The 14958-nt window shown below is 41.8% G+C and overlaps 1 long non-coding RNA gene across 2 annotated transcripts in view; it reads right to left on the reverse strand.

Moving 5' to 3' along the window:
• Positions 1 to 14867, reverse strand: part of LOC106696513 — a 31774-nt gene extending 16907 nt beyond the window's left edge. For both annotated transcript variants that reach the window (XR_002828387.1, XR_001347470.2), the window contains exon 1: positions 14606 to 14867. This is a non-coding gene — a long non-coding RNA (uncharacterized LOC106696513). The remainder of the gene's footprint in view (positions 1 to 14605) is intronic.
• Between the last annotated feature and the right edge of the window lie 91 nt (positions 14868 to 14958).

The raw sequence follows: 14958 nt of genomic DNA on the forward strand, positions 1-14958 counted from the left end.
CAATAATTCTCCAGGGTTTGTATTTTAAAACACAAAGCTGTAAACCTAAGATAAAGAATGTATTATGGTGGCATTTCAGGATCTACATAACAGCACAGATGTACGTATTCTATTATTTCCATAGGTAGGTGGTGGAGTGTTGGGGCTTTCCTCATTTTCTCAGGATTATATCCTGATATCCAAGTCAAAGTCAATAAACTCCTAGCTTTCTCATCATTTGGTCATTCTAGGAAATGAAAAAAAAAGAGAGAAAAACAAGAAAGCAAAGGAGTTTAAATACTAACAAAAAACAAACAAACCTTGCATTTCCCTCAAGGAAAATAACAATAGTCAAATAAATTGTTTCAGAAAGCAAAGATCAATTTCAATTTATGTAGCTTGTAAAAAAAATTACAAATGATGTTGCATTAAACAAATTGGGATGGGTGGGGAGTATAAAAAATACAAACCTATGAAACATAAAGAATGATCACAAAGAAGTTCTCCAAAAGAATTCTTTCAGTGGTTCTCAACCTTCCTAATGCCGCAACCCTTTAATACAGTTCCTCATGTTGTGGTGGCCCCCAACCATAAAATTATTTTCGTTGCTACTTCATAACTGTAATTTTGCTACTGTTATGAATCGTAATGTAAATATCTGATATGCAGGATGTATTTTCATTGTTCGCGACCCACAGGTTTAAATGAATGGCCAACTCCTAAAGTATATTAAAGTTTAAATGAATGGCCAACTCCTAAAGTATATTAAAGTGAAATCCTATTTGCAAAAATTACATTTACAGTTAACTTTCTAGAAACCAAGCTACTGTATAAAATACTTTCTTCTACTTAGAAAAATTATAAACACATTTCATTGCCATCATTTCATCAGCATCAGAATTTTCCTGGCCAGCTCCTACTCAAGCATTTCTTTATTTCCCCTCTTTGTATCATCTTAGAAGATTCTCCTCTCTTCTCTTTCTCTCTCTCTCTCTCTCTCTCTCTCTCTCTCTCTCTCTCTCTCTCTCTAAGAATACACTTCCTGGGCATGTGACTGGTCCACATTAAAAGTGGTTATCTTTGGTGATCTATTTTCTCTTAATAAATGCTACAATGTCACTCAGAAAATCACGGTGCTCCTGATACAAAATTTACAGGGCCGGAATCAAGAGGGAAAGGCTATTGTGCATTTTTTTGGGTTTCCTATGTTAAATACAGGAAGTTCAGATCCTGGGGAGATCCTGTCCAGCGTGTTAAAAACAAAGCACTACATCTGCTATTTGCTGTCCAGATCTACCACACCATTTTCTCCCTGGCAGGAAGTCAATTCTTTGTGCTTGCAAGTAGATAAACAAACTGCTACAGGAGAGGAGAGGGGCTCGTCTCCCCCCCCCCTCCCCGTCGCTTGTAAAAGTGGGATTCTTGGGGTACTGCTGGAATAAGAATTTCCGGAGAATGGGATATAGTACAAAGCTTTATTTCCATGGAATTACACTCCTGGGTTTCCAAAGTCCCATTTCCCTTTGCCCTGTCACAGAAGTGTAGCTGGGGTTTCAGCAGAGCTAAAATCAGAGCCAGTGCCCAGAGTTTCCTTCCCATTTGGAGCCAGGTCCTACACAGCATCAGGCTAGCTTAGCTTGTGTTCCCCACTGCAGTCCATCAGTCCACGGCATGTGGGGGTCCACATGGCCCTGGGCCACACGGGCAAATGCAAGAGAACATGGACGCCCTGAGCAACAAGAGCAAGAGTCAACAGAGAGACTTCCTCTGTTTAGGGATTCTGTATTCCCAAATGTTTATGCCCTTGCAGTGGCCACACCCAATCTGGCCAAACATCTCTGCCCCTAGGTATGATTGACAGGCAAGTATCCTAGAGTAGACCTTCCAACTTTACTGCGCATGTGTCTATCTTCTCTTTGTTGAATCCCTTCCCCCAATGTTTTGCAAGGAATAGGCTACTGTTCTCTGAGGAAGAGTGTGAATTGCAGCTTCCTGGTAAAGCTGCCCAAATGACATGCCTATAATATCTGGCTTTCTCTTTGCTCCTTTCCTATTATTAATAACTAGCTAATTACAACGGTATCAAAACCAACCTTATAGAACTAGTGAACATTTTATTTTATTCCCACCTGACTTCAAGAGAGAACCTGGGTAGAATATAATATTTAATTTGAAATCTCTGTTTAAATCTTTGGCGGCACTCTGCTTTCTAGGGAGACAATAAAACATGGAAGTCCTTGGAATAATTACTTATGATAGAAGTGGCTCAAAATTGGATTCTACAATCCCCATATCCACCCTTCTACATAGCTTAGGCAATCTGCTAAACCCTCCACCCTTGGATATGATTCTGGGACTAGCTTGTAAACCTTCACATTTGTCTTCATTCCAAGTCCTGATTTGTTGTCTGAAGTACTCCAGTGATGTCAATTAACATATGTAAAGTTGGTGCCACACAAATACTCTCATTACACAGAGGTAAGCCAAGGGAAATGAAATGGTAATGCTCCAGGACAATTGTAGATCTGACAAAGCCAGGGCTGGAACCAGGATTCCTGTATCTAAATCTCGTGCTTTTGTTGCAGGCAGCATTGTGCTGCTAGTACCAAACTGGCTGTCTCCTCTTGCTCAGTGGCACCACATCTGGGACCTGAGATTTCATAGTTAACAGGTTTTAAAAATATCAGCTGTCTTGAACCGACCTGCTAAAGATCTTTCAAGTTCATTTTCTATACTACTGCCATAATGATTTTCCTGAAATAAAATCTGATCATGTTACTCTTTTGCCTCAAAGAAACTCGCTGCCAGAGAATCAAGTCCAAACTCCTAGCCTGGCATATAAAGCCTCGCCTGCCTCTACACTGCTCCCCTCACCCAAAGTATCAGACATATTGAGATATTTGTTCCCACAAAAGAACTCTCCTCTCCTCTATCACTCTACGTTCTGCTGCACCTCTGCTGGGAACCTTCCGTCCATCTGGGGAGCCCCCTTCAAATCACTTAAGGTTCAGTGCTGTGTCACTTCCTCTGTGAGGCCTTTCATGATGTGCTTTCTTCCCACTGAGCTTCCCACTCAGCAAAATGTGGTTCATATTTCATACACCCTCCCTTACCTCATGTCACGTAAGAAAAATGACTATGACAGGTCTCTGAAAAATGCCAAACACTATACAAAGTCTAAGTTACGTTATTATTAGTTATTATATAATGAGCCTTATTTCTTTGGAAACCTAATTACAATATTTGTGATGATTATTATAAAATTAACCTCTAAAATTAGAACATTTTTTCCTGTTTACTCGCTGCTCAAATGTGAGCTAAGCTTAAAATAGTGATGAGAACTGTGCTCACTTCAGCCACAGATATATTAAAATTAAACCCATACAAAAAGGATTAGCATGAACTTTGCTCCATATGCCTTTCAGTAATTAAATATTGCATTTTATTTGCTTTCTGGAATTCTACTCCCAAGTTTCATATTTCTTTCCTTTTATCAATGAAATGGTCTTCATTGGCACTCTAATTCTCTTTTAATAATAAATAAAAGTTTGATTTCTTTAAATGACTTTTTGCTGTAGCATTGAGTCTTTGTTGCTTGACTATCCAATCTGAAGACAGATCCACCCACTGTTTCTGGAACACTGATAATAACAGGTAACTTTAACTAAGTGCTTAACTCTGTACCAGACACTTTTCTATATGATCTCTGAAGATAATAAAATTTAAACCTCACCACAACTCTCATTTCCTCTTTTAAAGATGGGGATGAAAAAATTGAAACTTAGGAAGGTTAAACCCCTTAGTGCAAGTCAGGATTTACCCAGAAGTCTCACAACACAAATTTGCTGTTAACCACTGAATTGTATCACAGCTCTAAAGGACTGCAGAGCAACTAGAGGCTTGCTGGCCTCCACAAACTTATGCTTAAGGCAGTGATGGCGAACCTATGACACCTGTGTCAGAGGTGACATGCGAACTCATTTTTTTGGTTGATTTTTCTTTGTTAAATGGCATTTAAATATATAAAATAAACATCAAAAATATAAGTCTTTGTTTTACTATGGTTGCAAAGATCAAAAAATTTCTATATGTGACACGGCACCAAAGTTAAGTTAGGGTTTTTCAAAATGCTGATACGCCGAGCTCAAAAGGTTCGCCATCACTGGCTTAGGGCAACAGGTAGTGGGGTCCCAAGGTTGTGGGAACAGACACCAGATCTTCAGAAAATATCTCATTAGATTAAATGTGGTATCCTGGATTGAATCCTGAAGTAGTAAAAAGACATTAGTGGACAATTGATGAAGTTTAAAAATTTTGTAGTCGCCCTAGCTGGTTTGGCATCGGCCTGTGAACTGAAAAGTCCCAGGTTCGATTCTGGTCAAGGGCACATGCCTGGGTTGTAGGCTCGATCCCCAGTGGGGGACTTGCAGGAGGCAGCCGATTCCATGATTCTCTCTCATCATGGATGTTTCTATCTCTCTCTCCCTCTTCCTTCCTCTCTGAAATCAATAAAAAAAATATAAAAAATTCTGTAGTCTAGTTAACAATAATATAAAATGTTAATTTCTTTGTTTTGACAAATGTATCTTGGTTATAGAAATGTTAGCATTAGGGGGAAAATGGGTGAAGTGTATACAGGAATTCTTTGTATTTCACAATTTTTCTGGAAGTCTAAATTTAGAGTGATTTTTCAATTTTTCTAAAAAATGATTCTTGAACTCATGGGTGAAAATAACAGGCAAAACTCAGGTTTCTTAACTCAATCTTTTTAGGAAAAAAAGACAAATATGGGTTGAGAATGCATTACAAAGTCTCATCTTCCCCCCAAAAATGAACAGAATCTTGTAATACTATTGAGAAATGAAAAAGAATATTATAGCTAGCCAATTATATGATTGGCCTATACACAGCTTCCTTCTGACCTCTTGTACATCCTTAAATGCCAAGTATCATAACCTGGCACATGTTTTATAAACAGAAAAGAGAAACTAAATCAATGACAAATTATGTAGGTAAACTTCGTAATAATTATACACCTTAGATAGGGCTCAATAATACTACCTCAAACAGGACAATTTTGCATTATAAGTATTATTTTCCGTAACAGCCCTGGGAGAGAGTGGAACATGTTGTGCCCAGAGCTTCTGGCTTCCTGCAGTATTTGAAGAACAAATAAGAAAATGACTAGTATTATAGTCAATGTGATATACTCATCTGAACATTCTTCCCAGATTTTGAACTGTTATGCCGTCAATGAGATACTATTGTAAACATTCTTATTTAGGTTTAAAAAAATTCACAACCCAGGATCCAAGATGGCAGTGGAGTAGGTTGAAGGTACACTCACCTCCTTCCAGTACCAAACTGGAATTACAACTAAAATATAGATTAACCTGAATAATCAACTGAAGACCAGCTGAAAAGAAGTCTTATAATCAAAGATTTACAGAAAAAGCCACATCGAGACTGGTAAGAAGGGGAGAGATGTGAAAAAAGATGGCCGCATAACCATGGACAGCGGATGAAATTCTGGACGGATATTTCAGCTGTGGAGTGTTCCCCCTGAGTCTCAAACCCATGCCGGGCTCCACAGTCTAGCAACAGAGCTGGGAATAGGTGCCCACGTAATATCTGGCTGTGAAAATAACTGGGTTTCTATCCACCAGGGAGAGACAGCAGTCTACTAGAGACACAAGTGCCCTCTTACAGAGCCAGGGCACAAGATATCGTTTGCAACCACACACCCTGAATTCCACGAATGAAGGGCAGAGTGGACCAGAGTCTTGTGAGGAGAGACTGGGGTTTGTGGCTCTGGGGACAGAGCTGAAGGGACAGCTACCACGATGGCTGTGCTTAGTCCCTCTCTTTCTTGAGTGGGGCACTCTCCTTCTTACAGCAACAGCCTGGGGAAATGTAGTAGCCTCAACTCTGAATTCCCTGTTGCCACACCCTGTACAACTTGTACCCTGCTGAGGAGTCAGCTGCCTAGGATGGGGTGTAGGGGTCCAGGCAGACTCAGGAGGTATCAGTGACTAAGTTGTGTGGCCTTAGAATGAGGGCCATTGCCTCCACTTTCCCATGAACCTGACAGGCAGGGCCTTCCCCACAAAGGAGAGCCACTAGCTCCACTGTCTGGGCTCCCAGTAGCTCCACCTTCTTGACACTCAGTTGGTCCTACCCTGATAAGCTTGGGCTCCCAGCAGAATCTGGAACTGAATCTGACTGAGTTGTGTGGCTATAGGACAGGGGGGCATTTTGCCCTCCCAAGCCCAACCAGTGAAGAGCCTTCCCTTCACATGAATAATTGAGGCAGGATAGCAAGAAGCAAAGAAAATTCCTTGGCAAGTAGAATGGAAACTAAGACAGATAGTTAAACAAACTGGCTGAGCAATTTACAGTCATATACAGAAGGGCATCTCCCTAGAGATAACATTTAGGCCTCAGTTGTATTTCAACTCCAGGCCAAGAAAAGCAGCAAAACCAGGTGGTCGATGCCAGGACCAGTTGCAATGACTAAGAAAACCTTGCCATGGTACTGACCAATCAGTAGAGACCACGACCCTGAAGGGCACACTTGGAAAACATGAATATTCAGCTGAAACCCTCCCCTGCACACCTAAGAGAGAGATTAAAAACCCTCAAAACAAAGGACCCAGCAAGTAACTTCTCCCTCCTGGGAGCACACCCGTGCCTTTCCCTTCCCCTTCTTCCCCACAGGCACACATCTCCTAAACTCTAAGGATCCCCATGAGACTTACAACCAGGGGAGCAATGGGAGGCAACAGCTTGTCTCAGGCTAACCCGCTGAACTGCTCCCAAGGCCCCTTTTCTCTGACTTCCCAGTGAGTTAAAACAGCCCTGCCTAGGGCTTTCCTTTGCTTCTTCCATGCTAAGCCTCTCCTTGTTTCACTGCCCCCAACTTTAATAAACATACCCTCAAAGTAACCTGGACTCATATTGTGAAATCTTTCCTGCACAAAGTCAAGAATTCACACACTACAGGAAAGCCCTGGGCAGACCCACTCAATGCCAGGTCCCTTTGTCTGGTAACAAAATCTTGGTCTGTTTGGGTTTGATAAACTCACCCTGACTCCCTAAGACCTGGCCCCAACACAAAGGTCTGAGGGCAACCAGCAGAGGACAGATAGATTTGGTATATCCTGGGAACTTTGCTGAGTGGCCTCAGACAAAACACTGGCACCAAGTTTTAACCTGTATCAATCTGGTAAACACCACTCTCCCTTACCTTGTGACTCACTGAGAATCGAATTCATGCACCTGGAGTACCACCAGAGTTCTTACAGTGATTGAGGCTAACAAGAAGCCAGCAGGTAGAGATAGGCAGACATGGATCTTGTTGTTCATTGAGCTTTATGCTGACCAGTGCTCAGTGCTAGTGGAAGCTGGCCTTGTCTGCAACTTGGTCCTTCCCACACACAACAAGGCCCAGCAGAAGCAGCCACAACTTTGGATAACTTTGTTGCCCAGGGAAAGTCACAGGCAGTGTCTGACATTGACCTGCACCAGAGTCCCTGCCAAGAGGCCCCAGAATATACACACCTAGTGGCCAGCTTCAGACATCAGAGCAGGATCCAATTTACTTTTCAAGTGACATATCCAAAGGGTGCCAGACCCTGCTGAGGCAATTTCTGTTTCAGTGGCCAGCACCTGTACAGAGGCTCCTACACTATGGTAAAGGTCAATCCTCACAGTCAACCAGCTTGAGAGTATTTCCCACACACAAATGGGCCAACAGCAACCAAGACTCAATTACAAACAGGAAGGCTCACATAACTTACAAAGGAACATTCCTGCAGCACCCAGCTCAGGTGATCAAGGAGACTGTGCCACTGAGTCCCACAGGACATCTACTACATAAGGCCACCCTACCAAGAATGGGGAACAGAGGAGATCTGCCTAATACATAAAAACAAATACAAAGAGGCAGCCAAAATGGGGAGACAAAGGAACCTGGTCCAAATGAAAGAACAGGAGAAATCTCCAGAAAAAGAGCTATATGAAATGGAGGCAAGCAATTTACCAGATACAGAGGTCAAAAAAATAGTTATAGCCCTAGCCGGTTTGGCTCAGTGGATAGAGCGCAGGCCTGTGGACTGAAGGGTCCCAGGTTCAATTCTGGTCAAGGGCACATGCCTGGTTGCGGTCTCGATCTCAGTAGGGGGAGTGCAGTTATAAGGAAGACAGGGTAGTAGAAAATACCCAATCAGAACAGCAAAAAGAATTTTTTAAAAATGAGGATAGTTTAAGGGGCCTTTGGGACACCATGAAGCCTAATAAAATCTACATTATAGGGGTACCAGAAGGAGAAGAGAGAGAGCAAGGGATCAAGAACCTATTTGAAGAAATCATGGCTGAAAACTTCCCTAATCTGGTAAAGGGAAAAGACACATAAATCCAAGAAGCACAGAGAGTCCCAAACAAGATAAACCCCATAAAGGCCCACACCATGACACATCATAATTAAAATGGCAAAGTTTAAGACAAACAGGGAATCATAAAAGTATTAAGGGAAAGACAGTCAATTACGTACAAGGGAGTTCCCATAAGACTATTAGCTGATTTCTCAACAGAAACACTTCAGGCCAGAAGAGATTGGCAAGAAATATTCAAAGTGATAAAAAACAAGGACCTACAGTCAAGACTACTTTACCCAACAAGATTAACAGTTAAAATTGAAGGAGAAATAAACAGCTTCCTAGACAAGAAAAACTAAAGGAGTTCTTTACCATCATACCAGTTTTATAAGAAATGTTAAAGGGTCTTCATTAAGAAGAAAGAACAAAAGAAGGGAGGGAAGGGAAGGGAAGGGAAGGGAGGGAGGGAGGGAGGGAGGGAGGGAAGGAAGGAAGGAAGGAAGGAAGGAAGGAAGGAAGGAAGGAAAGAAAGAAAGAAAGAAAGAAAGAAAGAAAGAAAGAAAGAAAGAAAGAAAAAACACATAGAGGAACATAGTTAAAAGAATAAAATGGTGATACATACCTATCAATAACTATTTTATTTTTTTAAATATATTTATATTGATTTCAGAGAGGAAGGGAGAAGGAGAGAGATAGAAACATCAATGATGAGAGAGAATCATTGACTGGATGTCTCTTGCACACCTCCTACTAGGGACATGCCCGGGAATCAAACTGTGACCTCCTGGTTCATAGGTCAGCGCTCAACCACTGAGCCACACCAGCCGTGCTCAATAACCTCTTTAAATGTAAATAGTTTAAATGTTCCAATCAAAAGACATAGGATACCTGAATGGATAAGAAAACAAGACCCATATATATGCTACCTACAAGAGACCAACCTCAGAACAAAAGATACACACAGACTAAAAGAAAAGAGATGTAGAAAGAAAATTCATTCTAGGAAAAGGGAAAAAAACCTGGGGTAGCAATACTTATATCTGACAAAACAAACTTTAAAACAAATGCTATAGTAAGAGACAAAGGAGACTACATAATGATAAAGGGAGCAATCCAACAAAAGGCTGTAACCCTTATATACATTTGTAGAAACACCTAAAGATATAAAGCAATTATTTACGGAAATAGAGAGATTGACAATAATATAGTCAGAGTAGATTTTATCACCTATTGAGATCAATGGATAGATCTTCCAGACAGAAAATCAACAAGGAAACAACAGCCTTATATGAAACACTAGATGAAAGAGACTTAATTGATATTTTCAGAGCATTTTACCCCAAAGCAGCAGAATACATATTCTGTGCAAGTACACATGAAACATTTTCTAGGACAGACCTCAGATTAGGACACAAAACAAGTCTCAATGAATTCAAGACTGAATCATATCAAGACAATGAATGGTATAAAACTAGAAATCAATCACACACAAAAAGTTATAAAATACCCAAAGACATGGAGGCTAAATAACATGCTACTAAACCAGTGGTTCCCAAACTTATTTGGCCTACTGCCCCCTTTCCAGAAAAAATATTACTCAGCGCCCCCTGGAAATTAATTTTTTTTAAATTTTAATAGCAATTAAACAGAAAGATATATGTATTAATGTTTCTACCTTTTTCGTAAAATATAGTAAAGAAAGGTGTAAATTAGAAACATTGAAGTTTGAAATTATGAAACTATTTATTGAACTCAGAATAGAAAGGTAATACAAAAAAAGTTAAAACAAATGCACCTGTGGCCATCACCGCCCCCCTGGATCGCTGCAGCGCCCACCAGGGGGCGGTAGCGCCCACTTTGGGAATCACTGTACTAAACAATGAATGGGTTAATAATGAGATCAAAGAAAAAGCCAAAAGTACCCTGAAACAAATTGAAAACAGAACACAACAACCCGAAATCTATGGGACACAGCAAAAGCAGTCCTAAGAGGGAAATTCATAGCATTACAAGAAACAAAAAATCTGAAATAAACAATCTAACTTTACACTTAAAGGTACCAGAAAAAGAAAAACAGACAAAGCCAAAAGTGAGTAGAAGAAAGGAAATATTAAAGACCAGAGCAGAAATAAATGAAATAGTGTCTAAAAACAACAACAACATCACAAAAGATCAATGAAACCAAGAGCTGGTTCTTTGAAAGGTAAACAAGATTGACAAACATTTAACCAGACCCATCAAGAAAAAAAGAGAGAGGACCGAAATAAAATCAGAAATGAAAGAGGAGAAGTAACAACTGACACCACAGAAATCCAAAGGATTATAAGAAAATATTATGAACAACTATATGCCAACAAATTGGTCAATTTGGATGAAATGCATAAATTCCTAAAAATGTGCAATCTTCCAAAACTGAATCAAGAGGAATCATAAAATCTGAATAGACTGATTATAACTAATGAAATGGAAGCAGTAATAAAAACAACAACTCCCAGCAAACGAAACTTCTGGACCAAATGGCTCACACGTGAATTTTACCAAACATTCAAAGAATTAAAACCTATCCTTCTCAAATATTCCAAAAATTCAAGAGGAGGAAACACTCCCAAGCTCATTTTATGAGGCCAGCAGTATCCTAACTCCAAAACCAGAAAAAGACACTACAAATATGAAGAAAGAAAATTATAGACTAATATCCCTGGTGAACATAGATGCTAAAATCCTCAAAAAATATTAGCAAATCGGATCCAGCAATACATTAAAGAGATCATACATCATGATAAGTGGGATTTATTCCTGGGATGCAAGGTTGGTACAATGTGTGAAAATCAATAAATGTGATACACCACATAAACCAAATGAAAAATAAAAATCACATGCTGATATTAATAGATGCAAAAAAAGCATTTGATAAAGTGCCACATACTGACTTCCTAAAAGACACCTCTGGAATGAATGCTGAAAGGAATTTGTTTAAGGCTAGTAGAGGTTGGTTTGATTAATTTAAGAAGTGTTTGTTTATAAACAGTACATCAGACATGTACTGTATATAAGAAAGGTTAAAACGGAATCATTTCGGGGGTTTGAAACAAATTAATTCAATTTACATTATTTCTAATGGGTTTTCTAGCAAATCGCTTCTCCATCAACCTTCTGGAATGAATTAAATTAGAAAACCCGGTTCCACTGTATTGTGCTAAGTGAAACAAGCCAGACTCATAGATACAGAGAACAGACTGACAGCTATCAGAGGGGAGGAGATTGGGGGGCTGAGTGAAAAAGGTGATGAGATTAAGAAAAAAACAAAAACAAAAACTCAAAGACACAGACCATAGTATGTTGATTGCCAGAGGAAAAGGGGAGCTGAGTGAGGTAGAAGACGGTTAAAGGGGGATAAATGGTGATGGAAGGAGACTTAACTTTAGGTACAGGTGTACAGATGATGTATTATAGAATTGTACACTTGAAGCCTATATCTTTTTATTAACAAATGTCACCCAAAAAAATTCAATACAATCCTATATAATAAAAGCCTAATATGCTAAGTGTCTGGTCATCTGGTCATCCATTCAACCAATCAAAGTGTAATATGCTAATGATATACTAAGGCTGCTCAACCTCTCCCTATGACATGCACTGACCACCAGGGGGCAGACGGTCGACTGGTCAACCAGTCTCTATGACGTGCACTGACCACCAGGGGGCAGACACTCTGACCAGTAGGTTGGCTTGCTGTTGGGGTCCGGCCGACCGGGAATGAGCAAGACGGGCCGGACACACCCTGGAGCCCTCCTGCAGTCCTTCCCTGGCCCCGATCATGCACTGATGGGGTCCCTCAGCTTGGCCTGCGCCCTCTCACAATCCAGGAGCCCTTAGGGATGTCGGAGAGCCAGTTTCGGCCCGATCTCGCAGGCCAGGCCAAGGGATCCCACTGGTACATGAATCGTGCACCAGGCCTTGAGTCTATATATATAAATGGCTAATATGCTAAGTGTCCCTCCTACCTTCCGACCAGTTGCTATGACGCGTACTGGCCACCAGGGGGCAGACGCTCAATGCAGGAGCTGCTGAGCTGCAGTGACTTGGCATTGTTGGTTCTTGGGTGACGCACCCTGAAACCAGAGAGGAGGGAGCCTGATTCCTCGCAGGACTGCACAATTCCACCTTCGGCTGTGGGTTATGTTATTGCTGGGGCACTGTTGGCCCCGAATCTGGTATACTGCACACTTGCATTTGCGTTCCACACCTTGTACGACAGCAACTCTTGCAGCTGCCCTCTTGCACTCCAAGACCCCTCAGGGGATCTTGGAGAGCCAGTTTCAGCGGGATCCCCACAGGCCAGCCCAAGGGATCCCACCTGCTGGGGAGACCCCGCTCACTCCGCAGATGCTGGGGAGGGACCGCGGGAGGTTGGCTCCAGGGTGTGTCGGGCTCTTCTCTCCCAATCCTGCCCCCTGGCCACCTTCTAATTAATTCCCTTTCAATGTGCATGAATCCATGCACTGGGTCACTAGTTTTAAATAAAAATCCACACCCCTCTGATTGCCTAATCAGATCTCACCTGCTCTGCCAGCCACTACCAGCTCCTTTTCAGGAGAGTAGGAGCTCCTCTGAGCTCAGCTGACTGGCAGAAGCAGTGCTGGGCTACATGCAACTGCAGGTAACAGCTGTAGCTCCCTCCTGCTTTGTTTTGCCCAGCCATATCCTATGATTGAGTTCTGATAAGTGACCTGATACTCTTCTGCTCACTGTAAGTGGTCTCTATCTTTTAAAAAATATTGACACAATGCCAAGGAAGAGAACTTATTAAAGTTCAAGGTGTTTACTCTAGCACTAAAGGATTTCAGAGAACAACCATGCCTTCCATTATTTGGCATGAACAAGAAGCAGGAGAAAAAGCAACTAGAGTCAGAAGAGGAAATAGAAAGTTAATTTCAGAAGTTGAGTAAGAGCCTGGCTAATTCCAATTTCTTAGACTTTCAAAAAAATGAAAAAAAAAAAATGGAGAAATGCCCAAACTGGGTTACTAAATTACAGTATATTTTAGATTTTTAAAGTTATAGATTCACAGTTAGATTTTTAAAGTTCATAAGTAATGTTGCAAAAAGAACATCAACATTGTTCTCATCTGCCATGTATATCTCTTTTGGAAATAACATTGGAGTCTACTTTGAATCTTTGTGAATATGAAGCCCAAGCCAAATAGGACTACTATCCACAACCTACCCCTTGGTGCCCACCCAAAAAGCCTCAACAGAATGGGAGTAAAGGTTTAGAAAACTGGACTAAAGAGAATACAAAGAATTGCAAGGAAGCCTGTAAGGAGATCACTATTTTGGGACTCCGATAACTGGGTGCCAGGAGGAAAAGTGCAGAAACAAAGTAGAAAAGAAAGGAAAGTTGTAAGACCTGGAGTAGCGCTTATAGTGGTCTCAAGTGCCCTGGGTGCCATGCACGGTCACTTTCTACTGATTTAGTCGAGGGGCATCACTGATTTACTTAGTAAGAGGAATCTGCAACCATCCACTAGGCGCCCACTGAGCATAAGGCACTGTGTTGGGGACTGAGGAATGCAAGCCAGGACAAAAGAGTAAGACTGTCTCTGTTAACCGGGAAAGCGAAATGTGTTCTCTGCATTCTCTGGGAAGCAAATGAGGAGGTAAATAGGTCTGAAAAAAGAAAGGGTTAGTCTTAGAAAGACCTTCAGTAAGTTGTCAAACCCTTCTAGAATAACTTCAGTGGCGAGGAAACTGCCAATTCATAGGTGCTTGGAAAACCAGTGTGTATATAGGCAAGTACTTGGAAGTTGATATTGGGATCCTATTGTGCAAAATTCCTTTCTTCCTTACTTAGGTGTTACATGGTGTTAACTACCTTACAATCCATACACGCCATTCGGCCACCATTCCAGCCCTCAAAGAAGCCCAAGGTATTGGGGAAGCCGACAAGGAGATCACTACCTCGGGCCTCTGATAACTGGGTGCCAGGAGGCAAGTGTCACCTAAGCTGAATCTTGAAAGGGGAATAGGATTAGCCTTCTATGGGAGAACATCAAGAGCGCCCCAAGCAGAGGACATGACGACAGGACAGGAGAGGTGAGTGGGTGGCTCGGGAGGAGCCTGTCCGTCCAAGCCTTTTCCAATTAGGTATTACCTTTCTCCTACATTTTCAACCCTGACTCCAGTACTAACTCGGACGATAAACTTAATTTGGGTAAGAACGCTGGGTGAACATGCTTCTGAGATACCTACATCATGGTTCGCCCCAAATCCGTTGTTCTGCAATATCTCTCCACCATTTTCGTAAAGGGCCTCTGACACCAGCCTTGAAACGCGGCTTCGTCTCTATCAATATTTCATAAATCCATCAAAAAAGTTGGGAACTCTGAAGAGGAGCGGGTGGAAGACGGCCGTCGTGCTGCAAGGTGGGAGCCCAACGAACCCGAACCGCGCACTTCGCGCCGGGCAGCGACCCTCGCTGCGCAGACGCAAGGGGGGGGTGCGCGCATCGCACAGAGGAAGACGGAGCGCGGCGGGTCGGGGCTTGGGCTTCGGGGAGGGGGCCGCGGCGCAACACAGCATGGCGTCAAACATGTATCTGGTGG

The sequence above is a fragment of the Myotis lucifugus genome, unplaced genomic scaffold (genome assembly GCF_000147115.1).
Source record: "Myotis lucifugus unplaced genomic scaffold, Myoluc2.0 scaffold_18, whole genome shotgun sequence".
NCBI lineage: Eukaryota > Metazoa > Chordata > Mammalia > Chiroptera > Vespertilionidae > Myotis > Myotis lucifugus.